At 41.3% G+C, this 25,673-nt stretch overlaps 1 protein-coding gene across 1 annotated transcript in view; it reads left to right on the forward strand.

Moving 5' to 3' along the window:
• tmem132e (transmembrane protein 132E) overlaps positions 1-25,673 on the forward strand; it is a 350,212-nt gene that overhangs the window by 13,744 nt on the left and 310,795 nt on the right. The gene's annotated exons all lie outside the window — the stretch shown is intronic.

Genomic DNA, 25,673 nt, shown 5'->3' on the forward strand with positions numbered 1-25,673 from the left:
ATTGCATTGTTGTCAGAGTGATTAGAGGGACAATAGAGTGCAGAGTACCAGGTGGTTAGTGAGCATTAGTAGCCTACCAAACTTGCTAACAGGGATGTAAACACATTTGTGCACAACATTTTAGAGCGATTTGATGTTTGTGCGTATGGAAAATGTCTGGGATCTCTTATTTCAGCTCATGAAACATGGGACAAACTTTACGTGTTGCGTTTTATTTTTGTTCAGTATAGAATGATTGTTGTCTAAGATTAGCCCAAAATAGATGTTTAAACATGTTTAAAATAAATGTGTTTTGTTCTCCATTTTCAGTGTAAGAACATACCTGTGAAGCAGGGTGAAAGATTGTAAATGAAACTGGTACACCAATAAAATAGATTTATCACACTATTGATATTCCAATGCAGGCTTATTTAGGTAGGGGTGACTTAAAAAGAACATTGACAAATGTCCTCGCAGCCCCAACACCCGTTTCTCTGTCATAGTACATTCTAAGATTAATCTTATCAACTAATTTGCATTATATGAATATATGTTTGTCTTGGATGGGATCAGACCTCACCTGTTCTGTCGGGAACAACTATTCATTTTGACGGTGAAAGTATTTATTTCACCGAAATATGTCAACACGCATCCAAAGAAGACCGGTATATGAGCCATGTTATGACACATGCCAGTTTATTATATGTCTCCCTAAATCCTCTGTCAGTGGTTGATTAGTAATCTGAGGAGGCATTGAAAGTCTCCTGAACATGCATGCACTGCCATCGGTTTCTGTTAAAGGTCCAATGCAACCCTTTTTTATGTCAATATCAAATCATTTCTGGGTAACAATTAACTACTATTTTGATTGTTTTCAATTAGAATGTAAAAAAAATAGCTTCTTTGCAAATAGAAATTTCTCAAGCAAGAATTTTGTTAGGACTGTCTGGGAGTGGTCTGTGATGAACCTTATTGTGTGGAAGTATATACCTTAGCGCACACACATTTGAAATCAAGTTTTTGACTACACTGGACCTTTTTTATTAAATAATGATTGGCACCAACTGGAAGATCATGACAATGGATTTTTGGTTTACATTGAATCTGAAATGTTTAGTTATGGCCAGGAAGATCTCATGGCTAACCTATAGAATGGTGTTAATGTCTGGCTCATCTTGAGCTTTTTGAACTGCTGCTCTCTTATCCCCCCCAACCCAAACTATAGATCTAGTCTTAAATGCCTTTCAGAATGCCATCAAGCATGTTTAAGCCATAAAAAAATAGCATCTCTGTTATCAAGCAGACAAGGTGACATTGGGTATCTCTGATCTGTTACCTTTGAATATCTACCATGTTTACTAGTCCTGTGGTATGTCTGAGCTGTCCTTCCTCTGTGGATTGATTTGTCTGAGTGCTTTCACTGTCCGCTGCATAACATGCATGAGGTGGAAGTGTTTTTCGAAGTCATGATCTGTGTTTGCTTGGCACACCTCCTACCACTAGCCCATTTACACAGAGCACACTGACACTGTGAATATGGACTATAGCTACCACACTGCAGTCTCAATCCAGCCCAAATGTATCCATTGGGAATTATAGCATTTGTTTTTTCAACCAACACTAGGAAAGCTTGGCCTCGAGCCATCCCATTCTGAACCTTTGACCAGTAATTTTGACGTTAACATTCGAACAGTCTTATAAATACATTTATTATATGTTATCACAAAAATAATAATTTGGTTGCGTTTATGAAGGTCTTAGGTAACATTAGAATACAATAACATTTTCCTTAGTATTTCACTGTAAAAACAAAACATAAACCAGCACATTTTAAGTGTTAAAATCCATTCTTATTTCATTTTGTCAGGTCTTAAACACTGAACATAAGAACATGTATTTCAAACAGAATAGCATATTTTAAGTTTTATGCTACTAGACTGCTTCGTAGCCTAGGCAATAGGCATGGTTATTTTTGGAAAAAGTGTTATTTTGAAAGAGCCCTACTACTCAATTTGGAAAGTTTGCCAAATGTAATGTTATTTTAAACCTTAGCATATGCCTTTTCTGATAGGCAATATAAATCAATGTTTTACTTGCATGAACCTGTGTATGATGTTTAGAAAAGTTGTTCTTTGATAAGCTCTGTTCCCTTTGTCATTTAGCCTACACACGCTGCACTGTTCATCACTCTTCATTCAGGATTTCACAATTGATAATATTGTCACCCATCAGACTATTGTCAATTTAAACTAGTCTTTAGGCTACATCCCATTATTATGTGTGAAATATTACATTGTGAAATCAAAATTCTAACAACGTCTGTGTGTGAATAGACTTATTTTAGAAGAGTCAAGGACGGAGGTGGACAATGGCAGAGATTAAGTTCCTATGATGGTTTTGGCGCTTGTAGTGTTAAGCAGAACCAGGAAAATATGCAGAAAAGAACCCAAAGCAAATTTTCCATCTGCAAATCATTTTCATGTGATATGTTGGATGGGGCTACATGACTCTATAGGTAATGACGTTATTATTATTTTTGCGGAGACAAATGACTAAGTGCACTGTCACATTTTGTTACTCGATCAGCACCATAATTACTATTATTTTTTATTTTTTTCAGATGTGCCTGACAATTCGGTTTGATCCGTAATGGACTTCAATCTCATTAAACGCTAATAGCTTCAACAAGACTAAACCAGAATTTTTGGTTTTATTATAAAAATGTTCTTTGAATGGCTGCCAAGGACATACATTAAAGGCGCATCTGGCTTTTTCATATTAGGTTGGATAGTCGCGAGCCACCCGCTGTGACAAGTGAGCATTTCTAAATTGCGAAGGAATATTGTGACTGCATTGACGATTAGTTGTTGAAAATCTGAGGATGCTGCCCCCCCCACCACCACCAAGGGCTCAGGGTCTTAATTATCTTTTTTTCTGAAAGTAGCAAACACATTGTTTACATGCATTGAACATTACCCTTTGCATGATAGACCCCATAATCACAATGATTTCAATCTACAAGTAGGCCAAGGATGAATATATTTTCTAGTGTTATTTTATGCCAGCTGAGGTGGTCTTAATGGTAATCGACAGGGATCTCCATATAAGTAGCCTTTATAGCATGCAAGATAAATGGATGCTCCCCCAGGCACGCTGTTTACCCATCATGGAGAACAAAGCTAACATGGTCTTATTTTTGTTCATGGCTACATTTTTCACCTTATACCTGCAGCAGCCAACTCCACGATACCAGCATTTTGACTTCGATATAAATTTTAGTATCATGATACTCAATACCATCACGATATTCTACAGCAAAAAAAGTAACAGATTGGTACTTGATCCAGACAGAGAAACTCCGCTACTGCTCTGTTCAATCGCTGGGCATCTTGAGTAAAATATCATTACATTTTACATTTTGTCAATTTGATAAAACCATGTATGCATTAATGAATCAATTATACAGTCATACAATCAATTTAACTTTATGTACTTAGATTGGTAAACAATGTAAATGTAATCCTTTATTTGAATGGTACATCTCTTGATAAACTCATTAAATCAAGATCTAGCATAGGCCTAGTAACAATAAAGGAGAATGCATATTCAATAGGAGTGTGTGCATATTGCGTTATTGAGCTTGTTTTGACTGATTTCATGAGGCTACAGATGACAATCTGTTTCCCTTTTATTTGGTACTTATTAAATGGTACTGGTCAACAATATTTGCATAGAAGTAGCAAGTTCTTCTTTTATAGAAGTGTGCGCTGTGTCTTTAAGACCCAGTAAGGATGTCCTTCATGTGCCACCAACAACACCGCTACTCTTGTCAAGAGGGCGCAACAGCGCCTCTACTTCCTAAGGTGACTGAAGATTGTGCAGCGGCTCAAAATACTACCGCTGCACCATCGAGAGCGTCCTGACCACTTGCATCAGGGCCTGGTATGGAAATTGCTCCGTCCACGACTGCAAGGCCCTCCAGTGGGTGGTGTTCCCACCCATCCAGGACATCTACTTGAAACGGTGCCTGAAGAAGTCCCGAGGCATAATCAAAGAACCCACACACCCCAGCCACAAGCTGTTCATACCCTTACCGTAGGGAATGAAGTCTGATACCAACAGGCTCAGACAGTTTCAGTCTTCAAGTCATCAGACTGCTGGACACTTAAACTGGACTGGCCACCTGCACTGACTCACCGCACCTTAGAGCACACATGCATATATATACAGTGAGTATACCAAATATTAAGAACACCTACTCTGTGTCTCAGACATGGCATTTGGAACCAAACATCTCAAATTTGGACTCAGCAGACCAAAGGACAGATTTCCACCGGGCTAATGTCCTTTGCTCGTGTTTCTTGGCCCAAGCAAGTCTCTTCTTATTGGTTTTCTTTGCAGCAATTCGACCATGAAGGCCTGATTTCACACAGTCTCCTCTGAACAGTTGATGTTGAGATGTGTCTGTTACTTGAACTCTGAAGCATTTATTTGGGCTGCAATTTCTGAGGCTGGTAACTCTAATGAACTTATCCTTTGCAGCAGAGGTAACTCTGGGTCTTCCATTCCTGTGGCGGTCCTCATGAGCCAGTTTCATCATAGAGCTTGGTTTTTGCGACTGCACTTAGAGGAACTTTCAAAGTTCTTGACATATTCCAAATTGAATGACCGTCATGTCTTCAAGTAATGATGGACTGTTGTTTCTCTTTGCTTTTTGCAGCTCTTTTTGGCATAATATGAACTTGGTCTTTTACCAAATAGGGCTGTCTTCTGTATACCACCCCTACCTTGTCACATCACAACTGATCGTCTCAAACACATTAAGGAAAGAAAGAAATTCCAAAAATTAACTTTTAACAAGGCACACCTGTTAATTGAAATGCATTCCAGGTGACTACCTCATGAAGCTGGTTGAGATAATGCCAAGTGAGCAAAGCTGTCAGGGCAAAGGGTGGATACTTGGAAGAATTTCAATTAAACAGATAAAAAATTGTATTTTATAAAAAATTAATAAAACATTGTTACTACATGATTCCATATGTGTTAATTAAAGGACTCCCAGACCATGAGGAAGACTCACAGAAAATGAGATACAAGATTCACTGGTCTGATGAAACAAAAATTGAACTGTTTGGCCTGAATGCTAAGAGTCACATCTGAAGGAAACCAGTGGCAGGGACTGGGAGACTAGTCAGGATCGAGGGAAAGTTGAATGGAGCAAAGTACAGAGATCCTTGATGAAAACCTGCTCAGGACCTCAGACTGGGGAGAAGGTTCACCTTCCTATAGGACAAGTAAGCACACAGCCAAGACAACGCAGGAGTGGCTTCGGGACAAGTCCTTGAGTGGCCCAGCCGGAGCCCGGACTGGAACCCGATCGAACATCTCTGGAGAGACTTGAAAATAGCTGTGCAGTGACACTCCCCATCCAACATGAGAGCTTGAGAGGATCTGCAGAGAAGAATGGGAGAAACATTCCAAATACAGGTGTGCCAAGCATGTATGTCATACCCAAGAAGACTCGAGGCTGTAATCGCTACCAAAGGTGCTTCAACAAAGTACTGAGTAAATGGTCTGAATAGTTATGTAATTGGGATATTTCTGGGGGTTTTGTAAATATAAATTTGCAAAAATTTCTTAACGGTTTTTGCTTTGTCATTATGGATAGTGTGTGTTTTAGATTGATGGGGGGAAAGAACTATTTATTAATTTGAGTAAATCTCTAACGTAGCAAGCAGAAATAAAACATCCTATAAATTTCATACGCACAAAAATCCTATTTCTCCAATTTTATGCACAAATTTGTTTGCATCCCTGTTAATGAGCGGATCTCCTTTGCCAATATAATCCATCCACCTGACAGGTCGAAAATATCAAGATGCGGATTAAACACTATGATCGTTAGCTGGTCACCATAGCAACACCCACCCGTAGCCCACGCTCCAACATGTATATTGCACTGGTCGTCCCCAAAGCCAACACTTCTTTGGCCGTCTTTCTTTCCAGTTCTCTGCTGCCAATGACTGGAAGGAATTGCAAAAATCTCTGAAGCTGGAGACTCATATCTCCCTCTCTAACTTTAAGCATTAGCTGTCAGAGCAGCTTACCGATGGCTGTGTACAGGTACAGTGAATCTGTAAAAAGCACACCCAACTACCTCATCCCCATATTATTACTTAGCCTCTTGCTCTTTTGCACCCCAGTATCTCTACTTGCACATCATCATCTGCACATCAATCACTCCAGTATTAATGCTACATTTTATTATTTTTGCCTCTATGGCCTATTTATAGCCTACCTCCCTACTCTTCTACATTTGCACACACTGTCATAAATAGATTTCTTTCTTTTTTATTGTGTTCTGGACTGTACGATATCATAACCGCCATCGATAAAAGACATTACTGTGCAGCCGTCTTCATCGACCTGGCCAAGGCTTTCGACTCTGTCAATCACCATATTCTTATCGGCAGACTTCAGTAGCCTCGGGTTTTTCTAATGGGACTGCCTTGCCTGTTCACCAACTACTTTGCAGACAGAGTTCAGTGTGTCAAATCGGGGCATGTTGTCCGGTCCTCTGGCAGTCTCTGTGGTACCACAGGGTATCAATTCTCGGGCCGACTCTTTTCTTCTGTTACATCAATGATGTTGCTCTTGCTGCGGGCGATTCCCTGATCCACCTCTACGCAGACGACACCATCTGTATACTTCTGGCCCTTTCTTGGACACTGTGCGTATCTAACCTCCAAACGAGCTTCAATGCCATACAAACACTTCCTTCCGGGGCTCCAACTGCTCTTAAACGCCTAGTAAAACCAAATGCATGCTTTCAACCGTTCGCTGCCTGCACCCGCACGCCCGACTAGCATCACCACCCTGGACGGTTTCGACCTAGAATATGTGGACATCTATAAGTACCTAGGTGTCTGGCTAGACTGCAAACTCTCCTTCCAGACTCATATCAAAACATCTTCCAATCCAAAATCAAATCAAGAATCGCTTTCTATTCCACAACAAGCCTCCTTCACTCACGCCGCCAAACTTTACCCTAGTAAAACTGACTATTCTACCGATCCTGACTTCGCGATGTCATCTACAAAATAGGCTTCAATGACTCTACTCAGCAAACTGGATCAGTTTATCACAGTGCCATTCGTTTTTTTACTAAAGCACCTTATACGACCCACCACTTGCGAACCGTGTATCCCTAGTCGGCTGGCCCTCGCTACATGTTCGTCGTCAGACCCACTGGCTCCAGGTCATCTACAAGGCTATGCTAGGTAAAGTGCCGCCTTATCTCGTTCACTGGTCACGATGGCTACACCCACCCGCAGCACGCGCTTCAGCAGGTGTATCTCACTGATCATCCCTAAAGCCAAAACCTCATTTGGACGCCTTTCCTTCCAGTTCTCTGCTGCCTGCGACTGGAACGAATTGCAAAATCTCTGAAGTTGGAGACTTTTATCTCCCTCAACAACTTTAAAAATCTGCTATCCGAGCAGCTAACCGATCGCTGCAGCTGTACATAGTCCATCTGTAAACTACCCACCCAATTTACCTACCTCACCCCCCATACTGCTTTTATTTATTTACTTTTCTGCTCTTTTGCACACCAGATCTCTTCTTGCACATGATCATTTCTTGATGATTATCACTCCAGTGTTAATCTGCTAAATTGTAATTATTCGATTTATTGCCTACCTCCTCATGCCTTTTGCACACATTGTATATAGATTCTCTTTTTTTTCTACCATGTTATTGACTTGTTTATTGTTTACTCCATGTGTAACTCTGTGTTGTCTGTTCACACTGCTATGCTTTATCTTGGCCAGGTCGCAGTTGCAAATGAGAACTTGTTCTCAACTAGCCTACCTGGTTAAATAAAGGTGAAATTAAAAAAATTAATAAAAAGTATGTTTATATGTAACTCTGTTGTTTTTTGTCGCACTGCTTTGCTCTATCTTGACGAGGTCGCAGTTGTAAATGAGAACTTGTTCTCAACTGGCCTACCTGTTTAAATAAAAGTGAAATAAAAAAATGTATAATGAAATGAAATGGATGCACTTTGTACTGAGAACAATACAATTACAAAAAATGTTGCCATTTTGTCACACAACATAATGCCACTGATGTCTTGAGTGAGCGTGAAATTGGCATAATGACTGCAGCAATGTCCACCAGAGCTGTTTTCTACCTTAAGCTGCCTCCAATGTCGTTTTAGAGAATGTTGAAGTACGTCCAACCGGCCTCACAACCGCAGACCCACGTGTATGGCGTCGTGTGGGTGAGCGGTTTGCTGACGTCAACATTGTGAACAGAGTGCCCAATGGTGGGGTTATGGTATGGGCAGGCAGAATCTTTGGGCAATGAACACAATTGCATTTTATCGATGGCGATTTGAAAGCACAGATGCAGGGGCTAGATCCTGAGGCATTGTCGTGCTGTTCATCTGCCGCCTTCACCTCATGTTTCAGACATCACCATTGAGCATGTTTGGGATGCTTTGGATCGACGTGTATGACAGTGTGTTCCAGTTCCCGCCAATATCCAGCAACTTCGCACAGCCATTAAAGAGGAGTGGGACAACATTCCACAGGCCACAATCAACAGCCTGATAAACTCTGTGAAGATGTCGCGCTGCATAAGGCATAACTACACCGGCTCTGACGCTCGTCGGATGTGGCAGGGCTTAAACTATTACGGACTACAAAGAGAAACCCAGACGCGAGCTGCCCAGTGACGCGAGCCTACCAGACGAGCTAAATACCTTCGATGTTCGCTTTGAGGCAAGCAACACTGAAGCATGTATGAGAGCACCAGCTGTTCTGGACGACTGTAATAACGCTCTCGGTAGCCAACGTGAGCAAGACCTTTTTAAACAGGTCAACATTCACAAAGCCACGGGGCCAGAAAGATTAGAAGGACGTGTACTCAAAGCACGCGCGGACCAAATGCCAAGTGTCTTCACTGACATTTTCAACCTCTCCCTGACCGAGTCCATAATACCTACTTGTTTCAAGCAGACCACCATAGTCCCTGTGCCCAAGGACGCGAAGGTAACCTGCCTAAATGGTTACCGCCCCGTGCTCACGTCGGTCGCCATGAAGTGCTTTGAAAGGCTGGTCATGGCTCACATCAACAGCATCCTCCCGGATACCCTAGACCCACTCCAATTTGCATACCGCCCAAACAGATCCACAGATAACGCAGTCTCAATCGCACTCCACACTGCCCTTTCCCACCTGGACAAAAGGAACACCTATGAGAATGCTCTTCATGGACTACAGCTCAGCGTTCAACACCATAGTACCCTCAAAGCTCATCACTAAGCTAAGGGTCCTGGGACTAAACACCTCCCTCTGCAGCTGGATCCTGGACTTCCTGACGTGCTGCCCCCAGGTGGTGAGGGTAGGTAGCAACACATCTGCCACGCTGATCCTCAACACTGGAGCTCCCCGGGGATGCGTGGTTAGTCCCCTCCTGTACTCCCTGTTCACCCACGACTGCATGGCCAGGCACGACTCCAACACCATCATTAAGTTTGCAGATGGCACAACAGTGGTAGGCCTGATCACCGACAGCGACAAGACAGCCTATAGGGAGGTCAGAGACCTGGCAGGGTGGTGCCAGAATAACAACCTATCCCTCAACGTAACCAAGACTAAGGAGATGATTGTGAACTACAGGAAAAGGAGGACTGAGCATGCCCCCATTCTCATCGACAGGGCTGTAGTGGAGCAGGTTGAGAGCTTCAAGTTCCTTGGTGTCCACATCAACAACAAACTAGAATGGACCAAACACACCAAGACAGTCATGAAGAGGGCACGACAAAGCCTATTCCCCTTCAGGAAACTAAAATGATTTGGCATGGGTACTGAGATCCTCAAAAAGTTCTACAGCTGCAACATCGAGAGCATCCTGAGTGGTTGCATCACTGCTTGGTACGGCAATTGCTCGGCCTCTGACCGCAAGGCACTACAGCGGGTAGTGCGTACAGCCCAGTACATCACTGGGGCTAAGCAGCCTGCCATCCAGGACCTCTACACCAGTTGGTGTCAGAGGAAGGCCCTAAAATTGTCAAAGACCGCAACCACCCCAGTCAGACTGTTCTCTCTACTACCGCATGGCAAGCAGTACCGGAGCGCCAAGTCTAGGACAAAAAGGCTTCTCAACAGTTTTTACCCCCAAGCCATAAGACTCCTGAACAGGTAATCAAATGGCTACCCGGACTATTTGCATTGTGTGCCCCCCCCAACCCCTCTTTTTACGCTGCTGCTACTCTCTGTTTATCATATATGCATAGTCACTTTAACTATACACTCATGTACATACTACCTCAATTGGGCCGACCAACTAGTGCTCCCGCACATTGGCTATCTGCATTGTGTCCCACCACCCGCCAACCCCTCGTAGTCACTTTAACCATATGTACATGTACATACTATCTCAATCAGCCTGACTAACCAATGTCTGTATGTAGCCTCGCTACTGTATATAGCTTCGCTACTGTATATAGCCTGTCTTTTTACTGTTTTATTTCTTTACCTACCTATTGTTCACCTAATACCTTTTTTGCACTATTGGTTATTTTTGCACTATTGGTTAGAGCCTGTAAGTAAGCATTTCACTGTAAGGTCTACACCTGTTGTATTCGGCGCACGTGACAAATAAACTTTGATTTGATTAGTTCCTTCAAGGTCATTTAGTGGAGTTTAACAGCTGCACAACTTTTGAACATGGCGGAGATTTGAACTGAATCTTGTAACTTCAGTAAAACTCAATTACAAGTTGTAATGTTTTGAAATCAGTTGTTACAGTTTTGTCAGACAAACATGACTAGGTCAACTGTTCTTCTGACAAAATGTAGCAAGCTAGCACCAACATGCTAATCCGAGCAAGCCAACTATCTAGCTCTGTATTTAATTTAACCTCTTCAGCTGCTCATTTTGAATTAATAGAGCTAGCTAGCTATCAAATATGCAAGTAAGTCAGCTAACATTTGCTTCATTGAAATGTTAAGATAAGTAAGTAAGTAAGTAAGCTAGCTATGTGGATGGACAGTTACACCAATGTAAAATGCTAAACAGATTTAGTTTACTAATGTTGAGTCATAGAATACAGCTAGTTAGCTAGCTAGGTCTCAAATATACCAGTACATTAGTTTCCACTGATTAAAAAATATTTAATTGAATAATCTACACTGCTCAAAAAAATAAAGGGAACACTTAAACAACACAATGTAACTCCAAGTCAATCACACTTCTGTGAAATCAAACTGTCCACTTAGGAAGCAACACTGATTGACAATACATTTCACATGCTGTTGTGCAAATGGAATAGACAAAAGGTGGAAATTATAGGCAATTAGCAAGACACCCCCAAAAAAGGAGTGATTCTGCAGGTGGTGACCACAGACCACTTCTCAGTTCCTATGCTTCCTGGCTGATGTTTTGGTCACTTTTGAATGCTGGCGGTGCTCTCACTCTAGTGGTAGCATGAGACGGAGTCTACAACCCACACAAGTGGCTCAGGTAGTGCAGTTCATCCAGGATGGCACATCAATGCGAGCTGTGGTAAAAAGGTTTGCTGTGTCTGTCAGCGTAGTGTCCAGAGCATGGAGGCGCTACCAGGAGACAGGCCAGTACATCAGGAGACGTGGAGGAGGCCGTAGGAGGGCAACAACCCAGCAGCAGGACCGCTACCTCCGCGTTTGTGCAAGGAGATGCACTGCCAGCGCCCTGCAAAATGACCTCCAGCAGGCCACAAATGTGCATGTGTCAGCATATGGTCTCACAAGGGGTCTGAGGATCTCATCTCGGTACCTAATGGCAGTCAGGCTACCTCTGGCGAGCACATGGAGGGCTGTGCGGCCCCCCAAAGGTCAGCTAACAATTGTTTTATTAAAAGTTTAGTTGAATAAGTAATATAAACAAATAAATTGGAGTATACTGTTTGCGTCAACATCACTTGAGGCCATAAAGGCAGACTTCAAGCACAAAAGGTCATTGGAATGCAGAGTTTAACCTTTACAGCCCCGGCGTTCCGCTAGCGGAACTCTTCCAACATTCCACTGAAAAGGCAGAGCGCGAAATTCAAAAGATATTTTTTAGAAATATTTAACTTTCACACATTAACAAGTCCAATACAGCAAATGAAAGATACACATCTTGTGAATCCAGTCAACATGTCCGATTTTTTAAATGTTTTACAGCGAAAACACCACATATATTTATGTTAGCTCACCACCAAATACAAAAAAGGACAGACATTTTTCACAGCACAGGTAGCATGCACGAAACCAACATAACTAACCAAGAACCAACCAAACTAACCAAGAAACAACGTCATCAGATGACAGTCCTATAACATGTTACACAATAAATCTATGTTTTGTTCGAAAAATGTGCATATTTGAGGTATAAATCAGTTTTACATTGCTGCTACCATCACAGCTACCGCCAGAAATAGCACCGAAGCAGCCAGAGTAATTATAGAGACCAACGTGAAATACCTAAATACTCATCATAAAACATTTCTGAAAAATCGATGGTGTACAGCAAATTAAAGACAAACATCTTGTGAATCCAGCCAATATTTCCGATTTTTTAAGTGTTTTACAGCAAACACAATATAGCATTATATTAGCTTACTACAATAGCCTACCACACAACCGCATTCATTCATCAAGGCACGTTAGCGATAGCAATAGGCACGTTAGCGTTAGCGAATAAACCAGCAAAATATATTAATTTTCACTAACCTTCATAAACCTTCCTCAGATGACAGTCCTATAACATCAGGTTATACATACACTTATGTTTTGTTRGAAAATGTGCATATTTAGAGCTGAAATCAGTCGTTATCCATTATGCTAACGTAGCATCTTTTTCCCAGAATGTGCGGATATTTCTATTAGACTCTCACCTATTCTGACCAAATAGCTATTCATAAACATTACAAAAAAATACATGTTGTATAGGAAATGATAGATACACTAGTTCTTAATGCAATCACAGTGTTAGAAATTCTAAAAATATCTTCAATTACGACATAAGCTTATGTTATAGCGAGAGAGTGGCCAAAACCTGGGCAGCAAACTACTAGTACACAGTTCGACAGATATATGAAATAGCATCACAAAATGGGTCTACTTGATGATCTTCATCAGAATGTTGTACAAGGGTCTTTGTCCAGAAAAGTCGTTGTTTGGTATTAGAACGTTCTTTTCCGTCTTGAATTAGCAAGCACACTGCAAGGTGGCGCGAACCTCTCCAACGGTCAAAACACAAGACAGAACGCAACACGCCTAACGTCCCGAAAAAATTTCAATAATCTAATAAAACTATATTGAAAAAACATACTTTACGATGATATTGTGACATGTATCAATAAAATCAAAGCGGAGATGTAGTCGCCTATAACGACAGCTTTTCAGAAGGCAATTCCAGGTCCATCTTCGCGCTTTCCAGAAACAGAAAATGGATGACTCGTGTGCCAAGAGGATTTATTCCACCTCAGACCAGATAAACACTTCATTTCTTCTCTCACTTCCTCTTTGACATCTAGGGGAAGGGTGTGTGATGTGCATGTATACTCAATACGTATCATGCCCATTTATAGGCAGGCCATTGAACAGAGCATCGATTTCAGACTTTCCACTTCCTGGTCAGAAAGTGTGCGGCAAATGAGTTCTGTTTTACTCACAGACAAAATTCAAACGGTTTAGAAACTAGAGTGTTTTCTATCCAATAGTAATAATAATATGCATATTGTAACGAGCAAGAATTGAGTACGAGGCCGTTTAAATTGGGCACGATTTTCCCCCAAAGTGAAAACAGCGCCCTCTGTCCTCAACAGGTTAAATTCTTCCGCAGGGGCAGGAATGTTAATTTGGTTTAGCACACCAAAGTGATCTTAAGGGAAGACTTCAAGCGCAAGGTAATACAAAGTATTTTTTGCCGTCTGGGTAGCCATGGATTTATCTAAATTATATCCTATGGTTATCTTCACCCAAACTAACATTACGCCCATGGAGCAGCATTTAAACACTGCATTCCAATTTGTATTTTATTAAGCTAGTTTATTCATCTTAACAATTGTTTTTGCTTAATATTTGAGACTTAGCTAGCTCTTTTTTTTGTGATTCAACATTCATAAGAGGTGGCTATCGGGGCAGCATAACTGTCTCTCCCTGTTTTTTATGTTGTTGTTGGGGGGTGGTTCATATGGCTTACTCAACATTTCAATCAAGCAAATGTTAGCTGACTGACTTTATTTGACACCTAGCTAGCTAGGTTTATTAATTTAATATGAGCCAAGAAGTTGTGAAATGCTGAGCTAGCTAGCTTGCTCTGATTAGCTTAGCATGTTGCTGCTAGCTTTCTACATTTTACGCTTTGCTTCAAGATTCTACATTCAAACCTCCACCATGTTTTAAGTTGTGCATCTGTTAAACACCACCCGTTGACCTTTTTAGAAACCAATCAGATTATTTCTTCCATTAGATCTCGGGACACCAAGGGGTGCACATTTTGGTTTTTACCTGCACGACACAGCTGAGTCAAATAATAAATGTATCATCAAGTTTGGATTATTTGAATCAGCTGTGTAATGCTAGGGAAAAACCATAACATGCTCCCCTTGGGGTCCCCAGGACCGAGTTTGGGAAACGCTACCTTAGAACAAAGTTGATTACACTTTGTCAACCTGCTTCTATTCTACTGAGCCATTTACTTTGTTCGTATTCTTAGTTTATTCTTATTGCATTGTCGAGGGAACCTAAAGTAAGCATTTTCATTGGACTGTGTATACCATGTGTGTTTTCTTTACCTTTTATTTTGACAGTCCATGCTGAGACCAAGTTCTCTTTTCCAGATGAGCTCTGTATAGCACCACAATACATATCAAGACTTGATCCTCTCAATCAGTATACAATGTGAGACACATTTTGAAAGAAGAACCCCAAAAAATAGTAATCAAGTAACGTTTTTTAAGTTTTAGTATCGGGAAAGTACCGCAGTTTCAGTATAACGTGCAACACTATTCACTATTTGGTCATAGCCTAACCATGTATTAACTGCTTTCAAGAATTTCAAATGAAATCAAGGATGATACAGCATATGCTCAAAAATGAAGTACTAGTCGTATTTCTATAATTGGGCATACAAAGAGACGAGTGTTGCTGGCAGATAATTGTGCGTGTAATACAAGATATGAGGATTCTGTTAGAATACAGTAAGAGAATAATGGATATCTGTCTTCTAAGACTGTAACCTTAATTTCCTGCACCAGTTTTGCTCAACTACACTATACCCTCAAGATAATTGGGATAATCATCTTGACAAAATAAATGCTTATTCTGGGTAAAAAGAGGAGAAATAATTGGGCTTTCGCTGCAGGATAAATAAGAGAAAATTAGAAATGTCTATTTTTGTAAGGCTGTGAAATGTGTAAGGGCAATAATTAAGACTACTGGAGTGAGAAACAAACGGATTCAATTGTAAAATCATCTAACCTCTATTTAGTGTAAACTTATGACTTCAAAGGAGCAAGTTTCATAAAATTTCAGCAACCCTGATTCAGGGTTTCCGTTAACTGCACCATTTTGTCTATTTATTTTGTATAGAGATCTGGATCTTCGCTCTCTCCCAGTACATCTGAACAAAACCACAAACCATCTGGGACCAAGGTCCTAAAGTCACCCATCTCCCAAGTTCCATATCAACATCAATCACCCTGTGGACGGTGTCCCTTTACATGAAGGATTGGTCTGCACTCAGTGCAGTGGAAGCTGAAGAAATATGGCCAGATTTTTGCCCTCCAGCATTTCAAGCTGTATATACCCCCTCCCTCCCCATATCTCAATGCGACAAATCTGGAAGAAGTCACACATACATTACCCATGCTCCACTCTGGCAACCGACCGGCTATCCCCCCACAGTAGCTAGCTCTTATTTGTTAGTATTACTTTCAGCAGGGAGTTTTGTTTTCTCTGCTGTACTGCAGTGGGCCTTTCTGGGTTGTGCTGAGTTCACCACCCACAGTAAGCCTCTTCTCATTAACATGGGAGATTGGAAAGGCTTGCACTCTGAGTATTTCAATGGGCTTGGGTCAGCTCTGCAGGATAATAATGGGTGGATAAGACTTGGATAAGACTGCTTTGATACCATCCTCCCAATCGAATCGCCTTATGGCTCTGAGGAGAAGACAACCTGGGCTTAGGGTGCCAGTGTAGTCTCAGCATGATTCACGATCCTTAAAGCCTTCCTCCAAAGATAAACGTGAGGAGTTCTAATGCATTTAAAGTGTTTTCAGAAAGTATTCCCACCCCTTGACTTTTTCCACATTGTTGTTAGTCGGAATTTAAAATTGATTAAATTGTGATGTTTTTTGGGGTCACTGGCCTACATGCAATACCTCAATGTCAAAATGGAATTATCTTTTACAATTTAATAAGAAATGAAAATCTGAAATGTATTGAGTCTAGTATTCAACCCCTTTGTTATGGCAAGCCTAAATAAGTTCAGGAGTAAACATTTGCACAAGTTGCGTGGACTCGCTCAACAGTAGTGTTTAACATGATTTTGAATGACAACCTCATCTCTGTACCCCACACATACACTTATCTGTAATGTCCCTCAGTTGAGCATTACATGTCAAACACCGATTCAACCAGAAATACCAGGGAGGTTTTCCAATGCCTCGCAACGAAGAGCACAAATTGGTAGATGGGTTAAAAAGCAGACATTGAATATCCCTTGGAGCATGGTGAAGTTATTAATTACACTTTGGATGGTGTATCAATACACTCAGTCACTACAAAGATACAGGCGTCATTCCTAACTCAGTTGCCGGAAAGGAAGGAAACAGCTCAGGGATTTCACAATGGTGACTTTAAAACACATCGATTTACAAGTGAAATTGGCAGTCGGAACCGGTACCAGAACCACGCAGGTCCTCAAAAAAGGGGACTTTACATCTAAGAGGTTTTTAAATGTGAGAGCTTGTGTCCGACAATGAAATTAGTAGGTGGAATGTATTTATTTCACTACATTTCTAGACAAGATAGTAAACATTAAATACAAATAAATATTGTTACATACACTGGATAGGTGCAGTGAAATGTGTTTTACAGGGTCAGCAATAGTAGTATGGCACCCCTGGAGCAAATTAGTGTTAAGTGCCTTGCTCAATGGCACATCGACAGATTCTTTTTCACCATGTCAGCTTGGGTATCCTCACTGCATTGTGTAACTCCTCGTCATCACATATGTCACACATGAGACATAATGCTTTTGGGACAATTCCAGAAAGTTGATTGGCAATATACACTTAAATGCTGCCAATGCGCTTTACTGAATTTAATAGTTTTGCATGATTTAAACGGTTGCTCTGTGTGAGGCTGAACTTGTGAGGTGAGCATTTAAATTAGATGAAAAGGCAAGATTTGCCAGTGCTTGATGTCTACTGCACTCTTAAAACTACCAGTTAATGCCTTCTTACTTTCCCAAAAGTTGTATGCTTGCAGTAGTTAGATCAGCCTCGGAGTGTGTACTATACTCTTTATACCATAGCTGTACGTCCGTATTCTGATTTATATTATCCATGTCTACAAATGTGCATGTGTTGTCAAAGCAAAGCTTACAGGGGATAATGTCCCCTAGGTAAAGCTGGGTGAAATTGTTGTCACATTTGCTCATCTGAATCACAACAATGCATGCATGTGTTTAGCTTTCAGCTTGCTTTGAACTCTTGTGTGGAAGTCTCGTAATCAGTGAATCCTCTTTCAATGAGTGTTTCATTGGTAGGCGTCTCAATGGCGTTTTCACATTTTCGTAACAATTTCAGTGCCTTTCTGAGAAGTTGACTAGGAATGGGGAAAACGGGTATAGACTCTGAGAATGGAATTCATCAGAGGATACATTAGAGACCTTGATTTTGGGTCTTTTGAACATCCTGTTTTAGCATGTATTCAGTTCAATCCACAACAACAAAGGACATTTCTAAGTAATCAAATTAGTTCCTGCTTACTTTGTATCTGACCATGTGTGCAAACATGTTGATGCAAATATGGCAGGTGGGTAGAGGACTGCCAAGAATTGTGTGCCCGTAAGTGTTTTTTGTGCCCGTCTCCAAATAGTTTTTAATTTGGTCAATAGCAATTAAATTTCTCCACTCCAGTGTCCTTAACTAACTCTGGGATAAGAGTTTCGAGGCGCTGGGATAGGGTTCTGGCACCGTAAATTAAGTAGCTGCATGTCAGGGTGAGCAAGAGATGCTTGTCTTGGCAACAGGAAACCTAATTTGTTCATAAATGAATACCCCCCCCACTCCAAGTCTGAGGCTGCGCCTGGAAAAGCCAAACAGAACGGGCACCGAACTGGGCTGGAATTGAGAACATTGTCTTTTTAAAGGTTTTTCTCAGATGTTAAAGCTACCTTAAACCTCATATCTTAAGAGTTGGTTTTGTAGAGATGTTACCACTTTGCTTTTATGTTGGCCTATAGTCAGACTTAGGAAGATTCCATCTTCCTCTGATTTGATTGGTTTTGATTTGTCAGGAAAAAAAAGAAATCTTATGTATACTGTGTGTATGTACTAATATACAGTGCGTTCGGAAAGTATTCAGACCCTTGACTTTTTCCACATTGTTACGTTGAAAGCCTTATTCTAAGATTTGTTTAACACTTTTTTGGTTACTACATGATTCCATATCTTTTATTTCCTAGTTTTGATTATTCTACAATGTAGAAAATAGTAAAAATAAAGAGAAACCCTGGAATGAGTAGCTGTGTCCAAACCTTTGACTGTGTGTGTGTATATACAGTTGAAGTCGGAAGTTTCCATAAGCTCAATTAGTATTTGGTAGCATTGCCTTTAAATTGTTTAACTTGGGTCAAACGTTTAAGGTAGCCTTCCACAAGCTTCCCACAATAAGTTGGGTGAATTTCAGCCCATACCTCCTGACAGAGTTGGTGTAACTGAGTCAGGTTTGTAGGCCTCCTTGCTCGCACACGCTTTTTCAGTTCTGCCCACAAATTTTCTATGGGATTGAGGTCAGGGCTTTGTGATGGCCACTCCAGAACCTCGACTTTGTTGTCCTTAAGCCATTTTGCCAGGACTTTGGAAGTATGATTGGGGTCATTGTCCATTTGGAAGACCCATTTGCAACCAAGGTTTAACTTCCTGACTGATGTCTTGAGTTGTTGCTTCAATATATTCACATCATTTTACTCCCTCATGATGCCATCTATTTTGTGAAGTGCACCAGTTCCTCCTGCAGTAAAGCACACCCACAACATGATGCTGCCACCCCCGCGCTTCTCGGTTTGGATGGTGTTCTTCGGTTTACAAGCATCCATCTTTTTCCTCCGAACATAACGATGGACATTATGGCCAAACAGTTCTATTTTTGTTTCACCAGACCAGAGGACATTTCTCCAAAAAGTACGATCTTTGTCCCCATGTGCAGTTGCAAACCGTAGTCAGTTTTTTTAATGGCGGATTTGGAGCGGTGGCTTCTTCCTTGCTGAGCGGCCTTTCAGGTTATGTCGATATAGGACTTGTTTTAATGTGGAAATAGATACTTTTGTACCTGTTTCCTCCAATATCTTCACAAGGTCCTTTGCTGTTGTTCTGGAATTGATTTGGACTTTTTGCACCAAAGTACGTTCATCTCTAGGAGACAGAATGTGTCTCCTTCCTGAGCGGTATGACGGCTACGTGGTCCCATGGTGTTTATACTTGCGTACTATTGTTTGTACAGATGAATGTGGTACCTTCAGGCGTTTGAAAATTGTTTCCAAGGATGAACAAGACTTGTGGAGGTCTACAATTTTTTTCTGAGGTCTTGGCTGATTTCTTTTGATTTTCCCATGATGTCAAGTAAAGAGGCACTGAGTTTGAAGGTAGGCCTTGACATACATCCACAGGTACACCTCCAATTGACTCAAATGATGTCAATTAGCCTATCAGAAGCTTCTAAAGCCATGACATTTTCTGTAATTTTCCAAGCTGTTTAAAGGCACAGTCAACTTAGTGTATGTAAACCTCTCACCCACTGGAATTATGATACAGTGAATTATAAGTGAAATAATCTGTCTGTAAACAATTGTTGGAAAAATTACTTGTCATGCACAAAGTAGATGTCCTAACCAACTTGCCAAAACTATAGTTTGTTATCAAGAATTTTGTGGAGTCCTTGAATCTAAGTGTATGTAATCTCCGACTTCAGCTTTATATATAAACAAGCAAATAAATCTTTCAAAGATAATTCGTAAAAATCCAAATAACTTCAGATCTTCATTGTAAAGGGTTTTAACACTGTTTCCTGTGCTTGTTCAATGAACCATAAATAATGAATGAACATGCACCTGTGGAATGGTCGTTAAGACACTAACAGTTTATGGGCGGTAGGCAATTAAGGTCACAGTTATGAAAAACTTAGGACACTAAAGAGGCCTTTCTACTGAAAAACACCAAAAGAAAGATGCCCAGGGTCCCTGCTCGTCTGCGTGAACGTGCCTTAGGCATGCTGCAAGAAGGCATGAGTACTGCAGATGTGGCCAGGGCAATAAATTGCAATGTCCATACTGTGAGACTCCTAAGACTGCGCTACAGAGAGACAGGACGGACAGCTGATCGTCCTCGCAGTGGCAGACCACGTGTAACAACACCTGCACAGGATCGGTACATCCAAACATCACACCTGCGGGACAGGTTCAGGATGGCAACAACAACTGCCCGAGTTACACCAGGAATGCACAATCCCTCCATCAGTGCTCAGACTGTCCGCAATAGGCTGAGAGAGGCTGGAGTGAGGGCTTGTAGGCCTGTTGTAAGTCAGGTACTCACCAGACATCACCGACAACAACGTCACCTTTGGGCACAAACACACCGTCGCTGGACCAGACAGGACTGGCAAAAAGTGCTCTTCACTGACGAGTCGCGGTTTTGTCTCACCAGGAGTGATGGTCGGCTTCGCATTTATCGTCGAAGGAATGATCTTTACACCAAGGCCTCTACTCTGGAGCGGGATTGATTTGGAGGTGGAGGGTCCGTCATGGTCTGGGGTGGTGTGTCACAGCATCATTGAACTGAGCTTGTTGTCATTGCCTGCAATCTCAAGGCTGTGCGTTACAGGGAAGACATCCTCCTCCCTCATGTGGTAGCCTTCCTGCAGGCTCATCCTGACATGACCCTCCAGCATGACAATGCCACCAGCCATTCTGCTCGTTCTGTGCATGATTTCCTGCAAGACAGGAATGTCAGTGTTCTGCCATGGCCAGCGAAGAGCCCAGATCTCAATCTCATTGAGCACGTCTGGGACCTGTTGGATCGGAGGGTGAGGGCTAGGGCCATTCCCCCCAGAAATGTCAGGGAATTTGCAGGTGCCTTGATGGAAGAGTGGAGTAACATCTCACAGCAAGAACTGGCAAATCTGGTGCAGTCCATGAGGAGGAGATGCTCTGCAGTACTTAATGCAGCTGTTGGCCACACCAGATACTGACTGTTACTTTTGATTTTGACCCCCCCCACCTTTGTTCAGGAACACATTATTAAATTTCTGTTAGTCACATGTCTGTGGATCTTGTTCAGTTTGTCTCAGTTGTTGAATCTTATGTTCATACAAATATTTACACATGTTAAGTTTGCTGAAAATAAACGCAGTTGACAGTGAGAGGATGTTTTATTTTTTTGCTGGGTGTGTGTATATTTCTATCTATATACTACTGTTCAAAAGTTTGGGTTCACTTAGAAATGTCCTTGTTTTCCATGAAAACATACATGAAATGTGTTGGGAAATGTTGACAAGGTTATAAATTTAAAAAAATTGAAATTTGAAATAATAATTGTCCTTTCAAATTTGGCTTTGGTCAAAAAGTCCTCAATTTGCAGCAATTAAAACCTTGCAGACCTTTGGCATTATAGTTGTAAATTTGTTAAGGTAATCTGAAGAGATTTCACCCCATGCTTCCTGAAGCACCTCCCACAAGTTGGATTGGCTTGATGGGGACCTCTTACGTACGGTCATGATGATCCCACAACAGCTCAATAGAGTTGAGATCCTGTGACTGTGCTGGCCATTCCATTATAGACAGAATACCAGCTGACTGCTTCTTCCCAAAACAGTTCTTGCATAGTTTGGAGCTGTGCTTTGGGTCATTGTCCTGTTGTAAGAGGAAATTGGCTCCAATTAAGCACCGTCCACAAGCGCCGTCCACAGACCATCACATTACCTCCACCATGCTTGACAGATGACGTCAAGCACTCCTCCAGCATCTTTTCATTTTTTCTGCGTGTCACGTATGTTCTTTGCGATCCGAACAACTCAAACTTAGATTCGTCTGTCAAACACTTTTTTCCAATCTTCCTCTATCCAGTGTCCTATTTTGCCCATCTTAATCTTTTATTTTTATTGGCCAGTCTGAGAAATGGCTTTTTCTTTGCCACTCTGCTTAGAAGGCCAGCATCTCGGAGTCGCCTCTTCACTGTTGATGTTGAGACTGGGGTTTTGCGAGTACTATTTAATCAAGCTGTCAGTTGAGGACTTGTGAGGCATCTGTTTCTCAAAGTAGACAGTAATGTACTTGTCCTCTTGCTCAGTTGTGCACCGGGGCCTCCCACTCTTTCTATTCTGGTTAGAGCCAGTTTGCGCTGTTCTGTGAAGGGAGTAGTACACAGCGTTGCACGAGATCTTCCGTTTCTTGGCAATTTCTCACATGGAATAGCCTTCATTTCTCAGAACAAGAATAGACTGATGAATTTCAGAAGAAAGGTCTTTGTTTCTGGCCATTTTGAGCCTGTGATCGAACCCACAAATGCTGTTGCTCCAGATACTCAACTAGTTTAAAGGACAGTTTTATTGCTTCTTTAATCAGAACAACAGTTTTCAGCTGTGCTAACATAATTGCAAAAGGGTTTTCTAATCATCAATTATTCTTTTAAAATGGTAAACTTGGATTAGCTAACACAACGTGACATTGGAACACAGGAGTGATGGTTGCTGATAATGGGCCTATGTAGATATTCCATTAAAAGTCTGCCGTTTCCAGCTACAGTAGTCATTTACAACATTAACAATGTCTACACTGTATTTCTGATCAATTTAATATTATTTTAACGGACCAAAACATTTGTTTTTCTTTAAAAAACAAGGACATTTGTAGGTGAACCCAAACTTTTTAGTGCGTGCGTGCGTATATACAGGAAAGATGAACGGAGCAAAGTAGAGATCCTTGATGAAACCTGCTCCAACAGGATAACGACCCTAAGCACACAACCAAGACAATGCATGAGTGGCTTCAGTTCAAGTGTCTGAATGTCCTTGAGTGGCCCAGCCAGAAGCCAGAAACTCCCCAAATACAGGTGTGCCAAGCTTGTAGCGTCATACCCAAAAAGACACAATGCTGTAATCACTGCCAAAGGCGCTTCAACAAAGTACTTATTAAAGGGTCTGAATACTTATGTTAATTCTAAGCTTTTTGCTTTGTCACTATGGGGTGTTGTGTGTTTTTTCCCCCTCAATCTATTCAATCAATTTTAGAATAAGGCTGTAACATAAAATGTGGAAAAAGTCAAGAAGAATTTCCGAAGGCACTGTAATAGCCAGCTTTTTATGGTTATGGTTGGTATTGCTTTTAGTTGCTATGGTAGTTTGTTCCACTCAACAGCGCCTGTATATAAAAATGTGTTCTTACCAAATATGATTTTAAAACCGTAAATATTAATCTCTGGCTCTGGCATTATGCTGGTGGACATCTCTAGCAAATGAAAATAGTTGGATAGGTGCCTTGGAGTCCATGATAATTCTGTGGCCCAGACCAAGTTGAATTAATGCTCCTTTTTTTCACAGATAGCCAGCCAAAGTCACCTCTGGAATAATGAGAAACAATGGGAACCACCCTTTCAAAGATGGGATCAAAGCGTCTTAACAGGAGAGATGCCTTAACATTAATAGGTAACAGTATTGTCAGTAAATCAGAATCCTGGGTTAACATTTTTCTCAGTCTACCATATCGCAGGCACTTGAAAAAGCAGTCAGAACTGAACTGACTTTTCCCCCCCAAAAAGTATGGTATCTTTTGAGAGATACAATATAAACGTCATCTCCACAGGAAGCGTATGTTCAGCTTTAAATCTAGGGTTGCGGCAATAGTGGGTGGGTGGTGTTACGAAAACTACTGCTGGTTTGGATGAGTCTTAACTCGACAAAGATTGTGTTCTCAACGAATAGACATCAGTTGTCCCATATTAAAGATGCATCTCCCTCTAACTTTTTGGTGTTTATTTAATCTTGAGGTGTCAAAGTCTGCCGTCTGGTCCACAACATGCTCCAAAACACTGCAGGAGGAGGCTGTAACAGTGTCCGTCTGTGATGTGTGCAGTTCTGTCAGGAGGCAGCTTGTCTCCTGTACCAAAATAACTGCATTTTGGCCATGTGTTGTCTGTTCAGTCTCAAACACTGAGAATCCACAATACATCATAAGAACCAACATCCAAACTCAAAATGTAGTTCCCCTCTCACGTGTGCTTTTGGGGAGATGTTTATAATGTCTGCACAGACCGAGAATGACTGATTGGCACTGCTATAGCCTGCAGTTCCCCGGCCATTTGGGAGTATGGCGTCTGTACTCTAAGATGGACTACCTGACCGAAAAATAGATTTCTGGGAAGGACAGGCCACATTATGAGCCATTTTTATTGTTGAGTAAAGATGTGGAGTCTGACACTCGGCCGGTAGAAACGGATTAACCCGAGACAAGCGTGTTTCCGAATGAAAGATGAGAGCTCCAAATCCCTGAAATAAGTACTCACCCCTGGGAAATCAAACTCTATGGGGCAACTAGAAGAGCAACATGCGTCCGACTCAGAATGACATTAAATCACACATCCCACGCCCTGGAAGGACACATTTTTCATGAACCCCCTTCCCGCTCACCAACAGGCATGCGCGAACCAGCACACAGGCCTACACATGCATAAATACACACGTTTTTTTTGAAGCAGTGCTATGGAGGATCTTTCATCCCACAATCCACTGCTCTCACAGCCATGAAGAGCAGTATCAAAACAAAGCCAAGCTGCTTATTTACACTATATACAGGGCCTTCGGAAAGCATTCAGACCCCTTTTACTTTTTCCACATTTTGTTATCTTCTTATGGCTGCAATCCCATTAAAGTGAAAGTGAAAGCCAAATTCAAACAGAAATCTCATAATTAAAATTCCTCAAACATACATGTATCTTATACCATTTTAAAGGTAATCTTGTTGTAAATCCCACCAAAGTGTCCGATTTCAAATGGTCTTTTCAGCGAAAGCACCACAAACGATTATGTTAGGTCACCGCAAAATCACAGACAGTCATTTTCCCAGCCAAAGACAGTCACAAAAAGTGTCACAAAAAGCAGAAATAGAGAAAAGGAATCACTAACCTTTGATCTTCATCAGATGACACTCATAGGACACTCATAGGACATGAGTTTTGTTCGATAAAGTTCATATTTATATCCAAAAACCTCAGTTTACATTGGCGCCATGTTCAGAGATGCATCCAAAATATCCGGAGAAAGAGCCACGTCAAATAACAGAAATACTCATCATAAACTTTGATGAAAGATACATGTTTTACATAGAATTAAAGATACACTTGTTCTTAATGCAACCGCTGTGTCAGATTTCAAAAAGCTTTAT

The sequence above is a fragment of the Salvelinus sp. IW2-2015 genome, linkage group LG23, assembly GCF_002910315.2.
Source record: "Salvelinus sp. IW2-2015 linkage group LG23, ASM291031v2, whole genome shotgun sequence".
NCBI lineage: Eukaryota > Metazoa > Chordata > Actinopteri > Salmoniformes > Salmonidae > Salvelinus > Salvelinus sp. IW2-2015.